The 19130-nt window shown below is 41.9% G+C and overlaps 1 long non-coding RNA gene across 2 annotated transcripts in view; it reads right to left on the bottom strand.

The window, feature by feature from the left end:
- Positions 1 to 12491: 12491 nt before the first annotated feature.
- The window catches only part of LOC101951662 (uncharacterized), a 70250-nt gene continuing 63611 nt past the window's right edge, over positions 12492 to 19130 (bottom strand). For both annotated transcript variants that reach the window (XR_257110.4, XR_010589018.1), the window contains exon 3: positions 12492 to 15510. This is a non-coding gene — a long non-coding RNA (uncharacterized LOC101951662). The remainder of the gene's footprint in view (positions 15511 to 19130) is intronic.

Raw genomic sequence — 19130 nt, 5'->3', positions numbered from 1 at the left:
AAAGAAGATTATATTACCCAGAACTTAACTCTGATATTAAAAAAGCTCTTCATGTGCACCTGATATTGCACAGCCTATTTTCAATTTACCACCAAGATTATCCGCTTTCCATAAATATTCCCAGGGGAAGAGTTCCCCAACCTCTTATTTTAATGCCTTTTTATCTTTGCATTTAGAAAATCAGTGTTGATGATACTTATTGCCACGTCTTTCCCCCCGTCTACACATGGCCCTGATAAATACTTATAATTTCAAGATTTAATTTTGAGTCGCTCCTCTCCTAACAAAAATGTTAATGTCATCTTTCCCCATGGGGAGAAGATTTTTGCAGTAGTGTTATCTCTTTCCTTTCTGAAGTGAAAAGACTGCTAACAGATTGATAGCTGATTCTGTTTAGTATTATTTGATTATGCATAATGTAGAAAATATTAAATAGATCAACAGAAAAATGAAGCTGTTACAAGCTGATCTCCATGGAATCGGAAAATGGAGGGGAAAATAAGAATTATTTATAGGGGGGAAAAGCAAATTAAATTTACACATTTGAGATAATAAAGCATGTGGTTTATCTTCTTTGGGTTCTCTAATCTAGCTTTACTTAATTGCGTTCTTTGTAAGACATATTGTTTTAGTTTTTTCCAATGGAATTTTTTTGTTGGGAGAGTATCTGGTGTAATTACTTGGCTCCCAGCATTATCGTCATTTTTATTATAAAATGTCATGATTTTGAAAAGAAAAAATTTCATGCACTATATAATGTCAATCATCTGTCTTTATGAGATGGAACAGCATTCATTCTGTTCTAAATGGTTTTTAAGGGAGCAAAGAAACTTTCTTTCATGTACAGCCATTCTTAAAGCTATATTTCAACCTACTTTGCATAAGAGCATAGTCACAATTATGATAATCCATTTGAAAATATATTTATGGTGTCAATTATAACAGCTTTTTGTTTCTCTTTTATGTCCAGAATTATAGACAAAGTTGTGTCCAAGGGAAACAAAAGTAGAGCAAATAGTAATATTTCCCCAAATTTCAAAGATCTATTTTAGTTTTAGAATCTTTAATTAAATATATTAATATTAATATTAATATTTTAATTGGAAATTAGTGTGGAAAACTCAACACATCTATCAAGTCATTCTGGGGGGAAAAGTTAACACCTGTTATTAACTCTGACACTTTTTAACCTTGAAAGCTAACAAAGATTTATTATGCTTATAGATGGCTGTGACCATCTATAATATTATTCATCAGATTACATAGAATATAATAGATGACACCAGAGTGACAGCAACACTATTATTTAGCCCAGAGCCAGTGCTATCATCCAAAATCAAGAGACCTGGCTTCACTTCAAAGTTCTCCATTGTTTAATAAATATTCTTCAGAAGTACTGTTCACTTTTAAATGGCCTGATCCTGCATTCTATGCTCAGCTACAACACCTCCTTAACATTTTGTAATAAAAATTAATCAATCAATGGGTGTTCCTATTTGTTAGTGTGAGTCAAACAAGTGTTATTGTATGTAGAAGAACCTCTCACGCCAAAAGATGGCAGATCATAAAGACTGATGCTAGAGTCAAAAAAGTTTTGGACCTGATTCTAATCTTATTTAAACCACATAAAACGCCTGTAAATTTAATTAAGTTAATAAAATTACACTGACCTTGTGATTCTTAACAGAGCGTCAGGTTTACTTTGCTATACTATTTTAGCTACAAATTATTTTGGGGCGTGTTTTGGTGTGGTTTGGATTTGATTGTCAGGTCCAAAATCAAAGCCCATTGAAGTCAACAGGAGTCCTTCTATTGACTTCAAATCATTATGGATTGGGTCCTCAAATCTGCATAATACTGTATGTTTAAGATTGCAAACATGGCAAAGGTATTGCATGATGCAAAGAGTGTGATTTGGAAATTGATGAGGAGCTGTTCTCCAGTTTGAAATCCCTCACAAAATTTTACTGCAGTGTCCTCAATCTGACAATTTCAGGCTCTTTACTACATAGTAGTATGGAAAACTACTCCATTTTAACAAATCTCTGGGACTTTTTTATTTCTCAACTGATGCCATTTTGTGCCCATGAAAATCTCTCTGCCTATCATCTTTGTCTTGACTCTAGGTGCACTGTAGAGCTAAGTTAATACATCAGAGAGAATAATTTATTCAACAAATGTCTCTATTTTGACACGTTGTCATACTGGATCAGACAGCAGACCATGTAGTCTAGTATTCTTCTCTGCGAGTGGTCAATATGAGATGCTTCCGAGAAGGGTGCAAGAAATCCTGTTATAGGCAGTTCTAGGATAAACTACGAACAGGAAAGCATCCACCTAAACTCCAAATTGTTTGAAAGTTTCCTGCAAGTAGTTTACCATTTTCAAAAATGTGAATTTGCCAAATAATACTAATGACTTTGTTGCCATTGGGCACAAGCAATTCATTGCAAATATCCAGGAGCCAAAATTCAATGTCTGATCAGACGCTTATAGTGGTTGTCAACTCTCAGGATTTTATCATGAAGCTTGCCCCAGCTGAGGTTTTACTTAACGTTCCAGTTCCTGGAGACTGATGATTGACCCAGAATCTCAGCTTATTTTAAAAGGAAGTTTCCAGCCCTCCTGGCTGTATAGAAAAGCGTGAAAATGTGACCAAAGTAAACTCTAAAGTTGAAAAAACAGAAGGCAAAGTAAAAGAGTCTTCTTTAAAAATAACAATAATACATTTTTTTTAAACTCATGATTTTTAAGCCAGTCTCATGATTCTTTGAAGCCTGACTCACCTTTTTTTAATGCATGGTGGTACCGCATTTAGATCGCATGATACTGTTTTTGCCAGCACATTGTGAATGAACTATACAAGCTTGATTGGCCAATAAGAAGAATCAACTCTCCAGATAGCTCTTCCTCAGGACGCCTTGGACAAGAAGGAGCCAATACCTTGCCCCCGGGGTTCAGCAAAACATGTAAGGGCATGTGATGTGAACATGTGACCTCGGACTCCATCTTTATCAATAACTTTCCATCCACAGGGGCTCTGGGCTTTGATTGGGACAGTAACTTTCCATGCACATGGCAGAACATATAAATGGCACCCAAGACATCTCCATTTTGCCTTATTCCTGCTCCAATTCTCTGGACTTTGGATGTACAACTAAAAGGAGTATTTTGAATTATGGACTGAGGACCTTCCAATCTTTTGGAAGTTACCAGAGAGACTTTTACAAGCCAAAGTCCTATTCCACCACTGCTATGATCCTGATTTATGAACACTGAAAATCACTTGTGTGTATACGATTCTTTAGCCATGCCATAAGTCTCTTTTATTAATAAAATCTTTAGTTAGTTTACCAAGGATTGGCTGACAGTGTGATATTTGGGTAGGATCTGAAATATATTAGTGACCTGGGGGTAAGTGTCTGATCCCTTGATATTGGTAGAACCTCATATATGGTGAATTGGGTTTTCAGTAATCTCTCACTATATTAGACCTGTTTGTCTGGATGGGAGCCAAGGGCTGGAGTGCATAAAGGGGACTGTGTTTGGCTTTTTGTTAACTAGTGTGGTGCTACAGAAGCTCCTTGTTAATGGTTTGGTGAATCTAATCATAGAATAAACCACCACTCTGGGGGGATTGTCTGCCCTATTTTTTGCAATCTGCCCTGAGTGTGGCATCCTCAGTGTGGTCCATTCCAGGCACAGTGAGTACTCATGTTCACCAATTCAAAATTCATTTCTCACTAATGTTCTTTAATATTTACTTACTATGTGCTGCCTCTGCCAACTTTGTTGGTAGCAGTCTGCTTCACTAGGATATGTGCAGACAGGCAACCCTAAAGGGGTGCTGTAAGATTGTGGAGTGACTCAGCAGAAATATCACACACCAATAATCAGAAAGCTCTTTCTGTCAGAAATTCTCTAGAGGATTGATCCAAAGTCCATTAAAGTGAAGACTCCCACTGACTTCAGTGGGCTTTCGATCAAGCTTTGTAACCAGGAATCAAAGCAGGTTACCCTAAGCAAAAACAAACATAAGAATAAACCTCACCAAGCTGGCATTTAACTCAGTCCTTGGAAGCTGTGTGTGGAAATCTACTTCCCACCGATGTTCTCCTCCTCCTAGCTCCTTACCAACCACTCTCACTGCCCATGTGCATAGGGAGAGAGAAGTGTACAGGCCCACCAACAGGAATTCCAGTTCCCAGGGTCGGGGCTGTCCTTAGGGGGGATGGGGCCTGGGGTGGAAGTGACGAATTCGTCACTTCTGGGACCAACCCCGTGGGGCCTGGCCCTGGAGCAGTAGCACATGCCTGGGAGCTCTGCGGCCCACCCTGGCAATTTAAAAGGACCCGGGGCTCCCAGCCGCTGCTACCACCCGGGGCCCTGCGCAATTGCCCCCTTTGCCCACCCCTATTGGCGGGCCTGGAAGTGTACCTAGAATAAACCTGTTACTTCAAGGAGACTTGGTTTTGCCCATCCCATCACAGGTGCAAACATGTCTGAAGTGAATTCATTAAAAAAAAAAATCAAACATTATGGGGTTTTTCGGGGGGGGGGTTGTTTTTGCCTTTTGCATATCTTTAATGGATTCTTTCCACATCATGGATTTATTCAGCAGTGATTTTTTTTTAAACTCTCTGTAAAGATCCTGTAAAAGGATTCCAGTCGCTTACTACGCATCTGAATGGAAGGATAGACAAAGGCAAAAGCTAGTGTAAAGTGCACATCTGATAAAATCAGAGGGTTTCTTTTTAACAATTATAAATTCATACTAATAACAGCCATAGAAAGTCAGTCTTCAAAGCAAGATGTCTTCAAAGAATTCTCGTTGCAGGAGGGTTTTGTCTAAGAGTTCATATACCCGAAGCGATTGTTTCCTTTTAAATTATTGCTATTGAGGGGTGGAGGAATTATTGAAACCCTGTAGCAGTTAACATTGCTTGGGAGAATCTTTCGAGAGGTCTGATAGTCATTTCCTGTCCAGCCTAGAGTATGAGGGTATGACTACACTGCAATTAAACACCACTGGCTGGTCCGGGTCAGCTGATTGGCTGACTACAGCCGTGTCAGGCTACCGGGCTGTTTAATTGCAGTGAAGATGTTCAGGCTCAGGCTGGACCCCAGGTTCTAGAACCCCACAAAGGTCCCAGAGCCTGGGCTCCAGTCTGAGCCTCAAATCTACAATTCACATTCACCATTCATTCGTTTTCTGTGTCGCAGGATCATTTGTGGAGGAGATGACGTAACACACCAAGTGTTTAAATGTTAAAGCTTTAATTATAAAATAATAAAATACAGCAGAGAGTGCTGGGAATGCTCCCACATCACTCAGGGGAAGAAAGAAAGCATTAGAGCCCCAAGCCCTAACCCACTTTCATACTCACACACACACTATCCAAGACTGGCCAGGCCTGGGTGTAACGTAAGAAGAAGAGGGGAAGGGGTGGATGGGAGTTCTGGTCCTGGGCCCAGGTCATCCGGGGAATCCACTGTAATCTCCAAATTGGTCCAGCTCTCAGGAGGGTTTTTAAGTCCTGGGAGTATCGTCATCCAGGGCCCTCTGTGCCTGGTGCTCTTTGTACCAGTCCCAATCAGCTTGCTGTGGCCTTCTTGGCTGCCCAAAACACACTCGCTCCGGAGAATTTGTTTTCCCTTCTGTTGGCCTTCACCATCGCCACCTCATTCGCTCTGTTTTCACTGCTATCTTTGCAGCTCTGCTCCACTTAGTTCTCCTCTTCTCATGACTGGGCAACTGTAGAGTTCTCATCTGTAGATTACTCGTCAAGCCTATGACCTTGGGCTGGGGCCAGCATCTTATCTTCACCCGGAGCTAGTTAAGTGCCGAGTTAACCCGTTCTCTCCTTTTTTCTCCCTCCCCTCCCTTTGGCCTCTCTTACTCCTGCAAAGGAATCTTCCATACCCCACTCACACACCTTTGACCCTCCCCAAAATGATTTGCGATGCTTGCAACAGTGTTAGCCACATACAATGCTGATCTGCCTTCCCTGGGGACTCCGTGAGGGAAGGGGCCATTGGGGTGTGACAGTGGGAGTTGTGAGTGATCAGCACCTCAAAAATCAGGGCCTATGCTTGACAAATCAATGCTAACAAAAATCTGAGGATTTCACACAGCCCACCGCTGTGAGGGTTAATTAAATTTGAAAAGCAGCCTGAGATCTGCAGATCAAAGGTGCTGTCTTGGTGAAAGTTATTATAACTTAAAAAAAAAAATCAATTTCCAGAAATCTGCAGCTAGAGCTTTTCGTCTCTTTCCCTAGTAATAGCTTGCATGTGTCCCTCTGAAGGATAGACAATTTCTTGGTTGATTCTGCCTCAGCCCAATTAATGAGTCTTCCAGCTACAGCTTGGAGAATTTGCCCTGGCCCCTTCTCTAGCAACAGTATTGCTAATGTAATTAATTTGATTTTGCCACAGTAATAGAATGACATTTCAGGAATGCATATTCTAACGCATTAGTCTGATCACAGCTTCTTTCCTTTGGCTACTTAAGTATATTCTTTCTCTGAATGTTTGACTATCTTGAATCTTTTATGCAGTCTTATATAGTTTGGTACATACCAGTACATAATTATATATACTCTTTTCTCACTGCTGAAAGCCCTTCAGAAGTATTCTTCTATCATCTCTGGTAAGAATATGATTTTTTCAAAAAGATTTGTATTAATCATGCTATTAAAGGGAGATTTCTTCCACTGTGAAATATTCTAGTTAACATGCTTTCCCCCTCATATAAATAATTAGTCAAGAGGAGTGCGGATGTTTGTCGACATATGACAGAATATATAGTATTAATTTGGCAGACGGAGTGAAGATATTGTTGAACTTATATAGTTTACATCTGGGAGTTCCTATCCCTTGTTTTCTATGCATCACTGCTAAATTTGGGTAGAGTGTTAGTGACCGATTACTAATTACTCTTGAAGTTCAAATGAGAGCAAGTGCTTTTCCCAACCAGCTATCAAACACAATCCATACACTGTGTTGAGTGCAGTCCCCTTCTTGGGTCTGGCTTTATTAACACAAATAAAAAATAATGCAATGTGATGGCTTGCCTGCTGCGACGGTTCCTCTCTCAGGATAGCTTAGTCCAAACCCTAGATCCTCTCCATTATATCTGGTTGAGGTAATGAGTCACTTTCCTGATTTAGCAACCAATTAATTATTCGCGGAGAGATCAATACCTGGTAACAGGGTGGGGTGTTTGGAGCAAACACTACCAAACTGTTACAGTCAAATAGGAGAACCCCATTGAAGACAACTGGAAGGGTTTTTGTATGTGAAACAGCTGCAGTATCAGGCCTAGATATTCCAAAGAGTAATTTTATACAGAATTGTGACCAACCAAGATGCATTCATTTTAATCTAACAATAATTAGTAGCAAAGAATTTCAAAACTATATGAATGAAATATTATGATTGAGAATTTAAACACACCACTGTCAGGAAAGTAAAAAGTGACCGTGTTTCCACAGCAAGTGGGTAACGTTGTACATAAAATGTCAGATATTAATCTGGGCTAAATTGGTATAGATCCACTAAAGTCAATGGAGTTATGACAATTTACATCAACTCGGACTCGCCCAGTATTTGATATTAACTTTTATGCCTTAATATGTATGTCCTGCAGCTGAGTTACAATGCATTATTGAGACAGCAGGTTACATTGGCAACGCAATCTACACTACCTATCCATTGTGCCTCAATCGTCTATTGACAATACAGTCTCTGTGTCTTTGTCTCTGCTGAGATTACTAATGGCGATGGCCATTTTTTGTAATAGACACCTGTACACAAAGATCAGGATTGAAACCACCAGTTCATTTCCCACCGGCTGTCTACTACTAACACTTAAGAACAAGCTGGGCTGAATTTGAAAAATGGAGATGGAGTATGGTCTTGTAGCTGAGGTGCTTGACTGGAACTGAGGAGATCTGCATTCAGTTTCTGACTCTGCCACAGACTTCCTGTTTGACCTTGGGCAAGTCACTTAATGTCTCTGTGCTTCTGGTCCCCCATCTGTAAAATGAGGATAACACTTTGTGTCCCACCCATTGTTTGTCTTGACTATTTAGATTGCAATCTCTTCAGAATAGGGATATTTTCTTACTGTGTATTTATACAGCACCTGGCACAATGGGACCTTGATCTTGGCTAGGGCCTCTAGCCATGACCGTAATACAAGAGTGAAGAAGTGATACTTTATGAAAAGTCTTGTTCAAACTTGACTGTTACCTTGAGTATCCAGTATATGAAATAGGACCAAGAAAACCATTATCTTGTCCCTGAAATGAATTCTAATTTCCAATTACATACAATTCCATATGCAGCATGTGTAACAAAAATAAAATGTAATGCAAACAAATATGTATTTATTAATGCATCTTCAGGAAGGGTTTTATTGAAGGCCAGAAGTTAAACTGCTTCCTTATTGGCACTAATGGCTGCAATATATTACAATTTCTGACAATATTGGCTTACATTTTGACACACAGTTAAGGTAACCTTCCATTTCTTTTCTTTCATATATGAGAGGCCATTGAAAATACTAGAGAATAAAAGAGACTGTCATTAGTTGTCATACTGTGTCTATAATTACTTACTTTGTTCCAGAAGCCATCACTATGATAAATTTGCAGTTTTTCCCATCTGCCAGGACTAGTAATGTGCAATACATTTAACAACTGAATTTGCATATAGAAAGTATCATTGACCTTTGAATTTAAAAAGGACAAAGATTTACAAGGACACCCTTTTGAAACAAACTGCTTGGTTTAGGTGAAGCAGGATTGTGCTGTGGGGGGTGGAGGGGGTGGAAACCACCTTGCGTCTTTCAAATAAAGTAGTTGCACCTTCTAATGGAAAGGGAGCCCTTTTGAAATAGCTTTCTCACTAGTGCCCACATGTCATGAGAAAAGAAACAATTGTCCACGTATGGGAAAATACTAAAACTGGGATTAGCAAAAGTGCTCAGGACTGGCCAAATGCTGAATCTATTGAAGTCAATGGGAATTTTGCCAGTGACGCCAATAAGAGCAGTCAATCAGTGCTGAGTGCTTTTGAAAATCCCATCCTAAATCTTCTCAGAACTGTCTAGGCACTCCAGGGTGAGACTCTGATGCAGCACAGAATTCACAGACAAAGGCAGGGGTGGGGAGTGCAGCTAACAAGCTGTAAGCCACCTTTGCCTCCTCCCAATGCTGGGCTGTTCTGAGGACTGGATAAGCACCCGGCGCGTAACTTGACAGATTTGGGGGCCTACCTAAATTACAGCAGCTTCCCTGGACTGCCCTATGGAATGCAGTGCTGCCCAGAATCTCCATAGCACTGCAGTCCGCAGCCTAGGGTTGCCAACTTTCTAATTGCACAAAACTGAACACCCCTCTCCTGCCCCCTCCCTGAGGCCCTGCCCCTTCTCTGAGGCCACGTCCCCGCTCTCTCCATCCCCCACTCCTTCCGTTGCTCATTCTCTCCCACCCTCACTCACTTTCACCGTGCTGGGGCAGGGGGTTGGGGTCTGAGAAGGGGGGGTGGGCTCTGGGGTGGGGCCGGGGATGAGGGGTTTGTGGTACAGGACAGGGCTCTGGGTTGGGGCATGAGGTTGGGGTCTGGGGGGGAATTGAGCTATGGGCTGGGGGTGCGGGCTCTGGGGTGGGGCCGAGGATGAGGGGTTTGTGGTACAGGACAGGGCTCTGGGTTGGGCACGAGGTTGGGGTATGGGGGGGAATTGAGCTATGGGCTGGGGGTGTGGGCTCTGGGGTGGGGCCAGGAATGAGGGGTTTGGGGTGCAGGAGGGGGCTCCGGTCTGGGGCAGGGGGTTGGAATGCAATGGGGGAGGGCTGTGGGCTCTGGTTGGGGCAGGGTTGAGGGGTTTGGGATGAAGGAGGGGAGCCCGGGCTGGGGCAGGAGGTGAGGGTGCGGGAGAGGGTTCAGGGTCTTGGTGGAGCTTGCTGTTTCCTGGGAGCTGTGGTCACCAGGTCCCTGCAGCCCCTAGGCCCATGGACGGCCAGGGAGGCTCTGCACGCTGCACTCTCACCCGGGCTGCAAGGACCTGGCAGCAGCTTCCAGGACCCACAGGGATCCTGCCTTAGACCTGAGCCCCCACTGCGCCGCCGACCGGACTTTTAACAGCCCGGTCGGCAGTGCCAAGAGGAGCCGCCAGGATTCCTTTTTCACCAAGCATTCCAATTGAAAACCCAACGCATGGCAACCCTACCGCAGCACCACCCTGATACACTCCTACTGCCCCCACCCCTAGCCCTGACTTACTCCTTACAAAGAGATTCTCAGAAGACAGCCTTACAGCTGTGTTCACCGGGCCCACGCAGGGGAATTGTCCCTTGGCAGGACTATCAGACCCTCTTTGCATGCTCCAGCCCCTTTATTTACACTACTTAAGAGGGCTGGAGCAGGGAGGAGGATTTTACTTCAAACTCCCATTGCCTTTGTGAGGAGGTTTGAGCCCTGGTTCAGGAAGGTACATAAGCGTGTGCAACTTTAAGCAGAGGAGTGGTCTCTTTGAAGTCAATCCTGAACCAAGGCCTCGGCGCACAATAAATATAATAGCGGCCAGCTCTTATACAGTGCTTTTCATCAGATCACGAATCACTTCAGTTTTGTGTTCATCCTCACACAACAGCACAGCAGGATAGGGGAGTGCCGTTACCACAGATGGGAAACTGAGGCACTGAGAAGCTAAATGACTCGCCCAAAGTCACACAGGCAATCTGTGGTAGTCCCGGGAATTGAACCCAGCTCTTCCAAGTACTAGGCTAGCACCCAAACCACCCTCATTCCACTACTTATCTCACTAGATACTGTCACAGTTCGGGGCAACTCAGTCCCACGAGAGGCTATGTCCAGTGGATTACCCACAGTTATATGTTACCACACAACTCTGTATAAGCAAGCACAATAATTCTTAAGGTGAAAGCATTAAAAACAATAAAAAGAACATACATGAATGATAGAAAGCTTACCACAGATCACCACCTTAACTCCAACCTCATGCTCCAGTAGGTTTCAGCCCTTCAAAACCCACTACAGGGTTTTCCCCATAGTTACAAGTTCATAATTATCTTTGCTTCAGAACCAGAACTCAGTCTGGGCAGGTCAGAATGTTTGGTTATACAGCTTGGGCCTTTGATCTCCAACCTCTGGGATCACCCTCTCCTCGGGGCACAGCTTCAAAAGGCTGCATTTTTGCATAACCAGAGGTGGGGAATTTGCATTAACCTCTCGCAGGAAATCCACTTCACATTACTGTCCCAAAAGGCTATTCTTGTCTGGCACAATTTCACTATAGTGCTTTGAACTCCCATGCCTTACATCACATCTTCCCCCTACAGAGATTACATACAATCCCGACCCACAATAATACATAAACTTTGCATTTAGTACAATAAGGTTTTCCAAGGATATTGCAGGAAACTGCCATATCTGACAGATACATTTTGTGAAGGAAAAGAGATAAACACTGCTTCAGTGGCAAGTGTACCATCCAGTCACGTGTGAAGTAATGTGATGGGAAAATGGAACCATGAAAAAATGTAAAAGCAGCTGTCTCTTGACAAACCTAGCTTTGTGAGTTCAGCAAATGTATAGTCTGTAAACTTGAGTTATTGAGAACATTTCTCTCTAGCATTACCTAAGAGAGTGTAAAACTCTTTGGTTCAAATTCTTCCCCCTCTTGCACCTGTGCAATTCCATCGACTTCATTTACACATGGGCAAACTGCACAGAGAAGTATCCCCAGAGCATACAGTGAATTAATGGCAGAGCCAGGAACCGAAACCTGCAGATCCAGCTCTCAGAACCCTGTTCTAACTACATAATCTCTCCTGGCTGGTTACTTCAGTACAAATGAGTGTAAGAAATAGAAGAAATAAAAATAGAGGAATAATGCCAATTAATATAAACAATCTAAATTAAGAATGAGATAACAAAAGTACTCCAGCGAATGGAAACAGTAAAAGCAGGCTAAGGCGTGTGCTCATGAGAAGAAACAGGAAGAGGCATAAAATAAATGTTTCAATGTGTGTGTGTGAAATCCTGCTTTTACTATTCAACCTATGATACTTCTATGGCCCCTTATCTGAGCACCTCTTTTAATGTATTTATCTTCACAATTCCCAATAATAATAATATGATCCTCTTTTACAATGGGGGAAAGGAGGTACAGAGAGATTAAGTCTGTGGCAGACTAGGAAAGTGAACCCCCGTCTCCCAAATAAGCCCTCTAACTACTGTGCAATCCTTCCTCTCTTCCCTTCTGAGTGAGTGGACATGGTGGAGAGCATTGGCTGAGGGAGATCCAGAGCCAAACTGTAGACTAATTTGGCTCACAAGGCCCCAATTCTGCATGGGTGTGCTAAGGGAAGTGCGTAGGAGACACCTTGTAATTGCTTACATAATCTTCCCTCCTAGGGTATGTCTACATACCAACTAGACTCCATGGGTCATGGTGTATAATCAGCTGAACATGAGCGTCTAGTGCGACGCTGTGTCCAAAATTGGTAATGTCATCCTTGGATGTATAAAAGCGGACTCGAATAGGAGTAGGGAGGTTATATTTCTTCTGTATTTGGCAGTGGTGCAATCGCTACTGGAATAATGGGTCCATTTCTAGGATTCACAGTTCAAGAAGGATATTGATAAATTGGAAAGGGTTCAGAGAAGAACCATAAGAATGACTAAAGGACTGGAAAATTTGAGAGACTTTAGGTGTTCAAACTATTTAGCTGAACAAAGAGAAGGTTAAAGGGTGATCAGCACCATTTATAAATAAATACTACATGTAGGGGGGAAAATTGATAATGGGATCTTCAGACAACGTATAACAAGATCCAATGGCTGGAAGTTGAAGCTAGACAAATTCAGACTGGAAATAAGGTGCAAATTTTTAACAATTAGGGTAATTAGCCCCTGGAACAATTTACAAGGATTTTAGTGGAGTATCAATCATTGGCAATTTTTACATGGAGATTAAGTGTTTGTCTAAAAAACATATGTTCTAGTTCAAAGAAGAAATAATTCAGAGAAGTCCTATGGCCTATGCCAGGGATAGTCAATAGGCAGACCCGGGGCCGAATGTGGACGCTTTTGAATGGACCACAAAATATTTTTACTATTATTCTCACTGTTATTATTTTTGTATTATTTTCTCTGGACCTTGACTATCCCTTGACCAAGAAATTTGGACCTTGACAAAAAATAAAATTGATTACCCCAGGCCTATGCTAGTGGTCAGAATACATGATCACAGTGGTCCTGTCTGGCCCAATAATCTATTAACCTCTTTGTCATCTCCCCATCACTTTGCTTTGACCATGATTGTAGCACCTCTTTCCCCTTGGCTGAGAAAACATACTATAGAGCAGGGGTAGGCAACCTTTGGCATGCGTGCCAAAGGCGGCACGTGAGCTGATTTTCAGGTGCACTCACACTGCCCGGGTCCTGGCCACCGGTCCAGGGGGCTCTGCATTTTAATTTAATTTTAAATGAAGCTTCTTAAACATTTAAAAACCCTTATTTACTTTACATACAACAATAGTTTAGTTCTATATTATAGACTTACAGAAGAGACCTTCTAAAAATGTTACAATGTATTACTGGCATGCGACACCTTAAATTAGAGTGAATAAATGAAGACTTGGCACACCACTTCTGAAAGGTTGCCGACCCCTGCTATAGAGATTTCCTCTGAGGCAACAGAAAACACAATTCAATCTGTCAGCAAGGGGCACTTGAACATTAGCATGGCCAAGTCAGACATGAAACGCAACATAGCTTTCTATTTCATAAAAAAAAAAAAAGCTTTACATATATTTGTATAATTTTATATTCCTGACAATATTCTAATTTACCAAAGTAAGAAAAACGATCAATGCTGACAGATTTTCCCAAAAGACTGTACACTGGCTTCTATCTTCAGTCCTGTCTCTGCTGCTGTCCTTTTGTTAACATCAGTTTTTGTATTGTCAAAAGCTCTCCCATATAACTCTTGGGAAGAAATTGCTGTAGTTCAGTTTACCGTGTCTTGAATGAATTATTCATAAATGTCATCCGGACTCATGAAAAGTTAAGATATTAGTTCAGAACATCGTCACAAATATAATTTTAACACATACTACACAGCCCTTAACTCCTACACCACAATGCTTTCCCAGTAAGCTATGATGATTCAAGATGAAATGACACTTACAAGACAAGTTAAAAAGCAATAACTTAGGAAGTGTTGCATTTTGAAGATCTCTAAAAACTGGTTGTTTGCTCATTCTTAAAAAGGTTTGTATAGTCTTGGTACAGCATCCTTTCAAAGATGTTTTTGCAATTCTCCCCAGAATGGTGTGTGTTATCACTTGAATGCACTCAAGTGAATTTTTTCTCTCTGATTACACCACAGGAAAAAAAAACAAGAAGAGATTTTCCTCTAACCACACTCCCTTGCCATTGAAATTTTACACACATTCTCTCCTGTGTACATTAATAAAGTCTTACTTGCGTCCCACCAGCTATTAATAAACTGAATTGCAACACAGTCCTGAATAAGAGATGACAAAAGAGAACGTTAATAATGGCACTGTCACTAATACAGCAACATGTTCTGTTCCCATAGCTGTTTGAATATCAGTCTAATCTATTTTGGGGATGTATGAAGTTTCCCAGACTTCTTTTGTGGCTGTAGAATATCACCAGCAAATGGGCCTGCAAAAGAACTCCTCCTGCAAACAGAAAATCATTAGTAAAAAATGACAACCTGAGAGGGAAAAGACCAGTGATATTGTTAAACAACACCTTGGACATGCTGTCCTCTCCTCCTACACTGAACAAGCTGTCAGGAGAAAGAGCTCTTGCAGAGATGATATGCACTGAAAGACTGGCTGAAGATATTGTATTTGGAAGGACTCAGCATTATTGTACTATCTGTGCCCAACAAATTCATACCAAGCGAATCTCCTAGCTACAGTAGCTGTGGAAAAGAATAGACAATGCTAAGTAAAGAGTAGACAGTTCATAATTTTTCCAATGCCTTTTCCTTTGCTTGTCCTTTGTGACTTGTGATTTTCTCCCTTATTATAATTTATTAGATAAATGCCTTTAGCAAAGAATTCTTAGTTTGTAAAGCCTCAGTCCACCAAAATACGTAGAAGCAGGTTTAACGTTAAGCATGTGAGTCACCCCATTTAATTTAAAATACTTGATTGCGTAAAATTAAACACATGCTTAGGTCCTTGGCTGGATTATTGCCAAATATTTAGGCCATCGTGTTCTTTATATTTAAGTACTTTATATTTAATATCTGAGAGGTGTTGTTTCAATTTGATAGGCCATGTAGCACCCATGGTATTACGTCTGTTCCTTGATTGGTTGAGCTTAGCGCTTAATATCAGCCTTCTAATGTGGAGAATCAATTTTGAAATTCACTTTCCATGTATATTCTCCATCAGTCTCTGCGTCACCAAACTTTTCTGTTGTTGAGCATGTTTTCTGGAAACCAAACAAAAAAGGCATGAATTTGTGATGGGTAAATATTCATCAACAAATTTTGCTTAGCACAAGTAAGCAATATTGGACTATTGGGCAATGATTTAGGGTCAATGGGTCACATTATGGGTATAATTCCATTACTTTAGCTTAAAGCAGATCTGAATTTGGCCCAGTGATTCGAAGGCCCAAGTGTGGTGGCTCAGGCTCAAGCACTGACCATATGGTGAAGTTAAATTAGGAGCAGTCAGAGAAACTCTCTTGCCCTGTCTCTGTACAATAACTGGGGTTGATCTTCCCTCAATCTGCCTGCCATTGGCTTGCTAACAAAAACAAAATGAAACACCTGTGTACCAGAAATAGAGTTGTTTGAGTGCCAGCACTGACCCATCTGCAGAACATATCATTAGCCAGCTTCTTTTCTTTGGGTGAGCTGGGAGGCAGATTCATTAGAGAGAGAGTCCACAGCATAATTAAAGAAACAATATGTTTTCTCATTTTACTGTTCTCCTTTAATTTCATGTTCCCTTTCTGGCTACAACAGTGGTGCTGAATACAGATAAAGTACTGCATCCTTTAACCCACCCCAGAGTAATTCTCAGGTATTGGATGCAACCTGACATGCACATTGTGAGTACCTTTTCTATATCATCCTGTCTTCTAGGTTGGCCCACTTAGAGGGCAGGTTTTTCAAGCGTGCAATCCCACCCACTCTGTTTTTTCCTGCCAAACTCCAGGCCCACTCATACAGTCAAACCTACTTAAATACTACAATGATGGGGCTATTTTAGAATGACAGATAAAAGCCTAAGGAGAATCATACATTGATAATGCAGAAATCAGCTATTCTAGGCTGAATCCAAGGAACATGCCTAGTTCAGGATATTTGCATAATCCTTGTATCGTGTGGGGGGTTCCACTTGTGTTTTCGACTCTAGTGGCAGATGACCTTGAGATCATGGGGTCTGCAGTCTCCTGTGCTCTGGGAAGTGGTCGACTCAGAGCATGGGGTATTCAGGATCTGAGCACATATTTTTGAGGACTGCTTCTCTCTCCTATTTGGGACCTGACATAGGATTTCAGGTCCTTCATTCCTTCTCCCCACTCTACCTCCCACACTCTGGGGACCATACTAGAATCAAGGAGTAAGTGAGAAGTCCTCAGGCCCTACATTGCTTCTCATGCTACAATAACTGACTTATTCAGGAAATGGTTTGCTTAGGACTTCAGTTTCTCTGTTTCCCATTCTATGGGACCTGACCCACAACATCTATCAGTGGCCATTCTGTACTGTCATTTGCAGGGGCACTACTCCAAGATCACAGTAAGCAGTGGCATATTAGAAGCTAGCACCGTATATCCAGTGACATATACTCAACAGAAATGGTCATATCTAAAAATGCAACTGACATGAATGCAGGGAGGTGCAACAAGGAACTGAATGTGGCTTAGAGAAGTTGTATAGTGTTGATAAAGGCATTATTATCCTTAAGTCTTTCATTGGCTGCGATCTGGTTCGTTTGCTGGTGTGCACACAGTGGCATAAGCAAGAAAGCATGAACAAGTAATAGGCACAAATTGGGCAGGAAAGAATGTTAATTTGTGAGATGAAGACACAACATATTCATCCCATCAATTACATCTTAAAATATCTGCCCCAGTGGCCAGTCGCAAAGATTCAGAGCACTTCAGAAAGAGAAGACAGCTTCTAGCTGCTGAATAAAAACATATGTTACATGGATATTTCAGTCAACCTCCAAATTCTAGAGCTATGACTCCCACACAGCAATACTCAAATAATATGATTAATTGGCTGGGATAGCTCTGCTTAGTCGTGATTTAGGGCCTGACCCAATTCTCATGAGCGAGTCAGCGGGAGTCTGTGACCTGGTGCCGAGGAGGAGGTCCCCTGGGGGGCATGCTCACTGCTACACCCCATCAGGGGATGCGGATCGGCTCACCACTGTATATGGGGCACAGGAACATGTCCTGCCCTCACTCCATTCCCTTTCCACCTCTCTCCTGCACCCCAGGAGGCACACAGGGGAGGAGCTCCTGTGCTCCAAGTAGGGCAGCGACTGTCAGTGTGCCAGGCTCCCGGAGCCTCCCCATTCCAGACCCATGGAGCGGTCGGGGATAAACAGGCTCTTCATTCTTACACAGGCTAAACTCTCCCTAAAACAATGGGGCCCTTACTCCATATTTACTCTGCTTTTGCTCCGTCCTTGCACAGCAAAACAGTTATTTGCCCTGCATTAACAAGTGTTTCCTTTTACCTGTTTCTAATGTACTTGCCATAGCTTCAGTCAGGTAAGCCTTTTATTATCTTACTGTGGCAGAGTCTGAAAAGCAAGGCTAAGCAGTGTCTACTGCACCCTTCATAGTCTTCAATACCTCAATTACCTCTTCATCTTATAATGCTAAATCAACTTGTCAGCTTAGCTACTTGCTCACACATCTGCCAACTAGCCCAAGTAAAAGCATCCTGCTCTGTCCTCTTAAAGTGTAACATCTGAGTCCTTTATTGCATCTAACATTCCCCCTCATCCAAAAAAGTGCCATAATATTTGGATGTATAAAATACTACCAGAAATTAAGCAATATGTAGAAAGCTACATTTCAAATCTCTGTGCGTACATAAAATAGTAGGATGGGTCCAGATTCATGGAAGGGGAAAATAACCAGATATTTCCAGGGTTTGTTTTTTTAGTATTAAGATTTCAGCCAATTTTATTTCAGAAGCATTGCATGGCAGTATGTATTTTCTACTCCCCTCCCTGTTCCCCTCCTTCTAATCACATGTAAGTTCCACAGAGTCTGGGGCATCTGTATACACACTTTTTACCTTTACTCTGGTTAGCAGATGCTTGACCCTTTTATGAACAAATGGCTGATCGTTTGCTTTTTTACCTACTTTGGGGATATAATTAAAGTTGGTTTAGTGACAGTTACTCCATTTTTATCTTTCTATATAAATACCCAGCACTTCATTCATGTGTAATTGTGCTGTTATTGATGCTACAGCCTATTTTCAATGTGAATAGCCATGAATTTCTGAGGTAGGAGAAAGCAACCAGTAGAATATCAGCAGGATGAAATAAGCACCCAGGAAATTTCCTTTACATGGGCTTTCTTTAATGCCCATTGAAGTCAATACAAATCTTTCCAATGGGCTAGGGTAGAGGCAGGGTTTGGAGACATGGCACACAGAGGCCAGACTGCAAACATGTCCAGCACTCGATGTACATGGGAACGACACAGCACACAGGAAGACAGAAGGAGAGGCTGGGAGGGGAGAGGCAGAGACAGGGCCAATGGATCCAGAGCCTTGCATATCGGTCATTCTTTCTCCGTGAAGACATGGAGGGGAATAGGATAGAGCCTTCCCCCCTCTCCTTCAAACCACTTCTCAGTTCACCGCCTGACCACTCTAGCTGTTATTCAATTCATTTCTAGATGAGCCAATTTCACTCTGCTCAACCGGTAGAAGAACAAACACTGAAGAGCTTGTGCTGTGGGATAGCAAAGGACATTTTGTTAAAGACTAGGACGACTTGGTAACAAATCCGTTTGAGTGCACACAACTGTATGGCAATGAGTCTAGAGAGAGGAAATCCCCATTA

Source organism: Chrysemys picta, chromosome 7, assembly GCF_011386835.1.
Source record: "Chrysemys picta bellii isolate R12L10 chromosome 7, ASM1138683v2, whole genome shotgun sequence".
In the NCBI taxonomy this organism is placed as follows: Eukaryota; Metazoa; Chordata; order Testudines; family Emydidae; genus Chrysemys; species Chrysemys picta.
The sequence above is the reverse complement of the archived record's forward strand: the minus strand, read 5'-3'. Positions and strand labels throughout refer to the sequence as shown.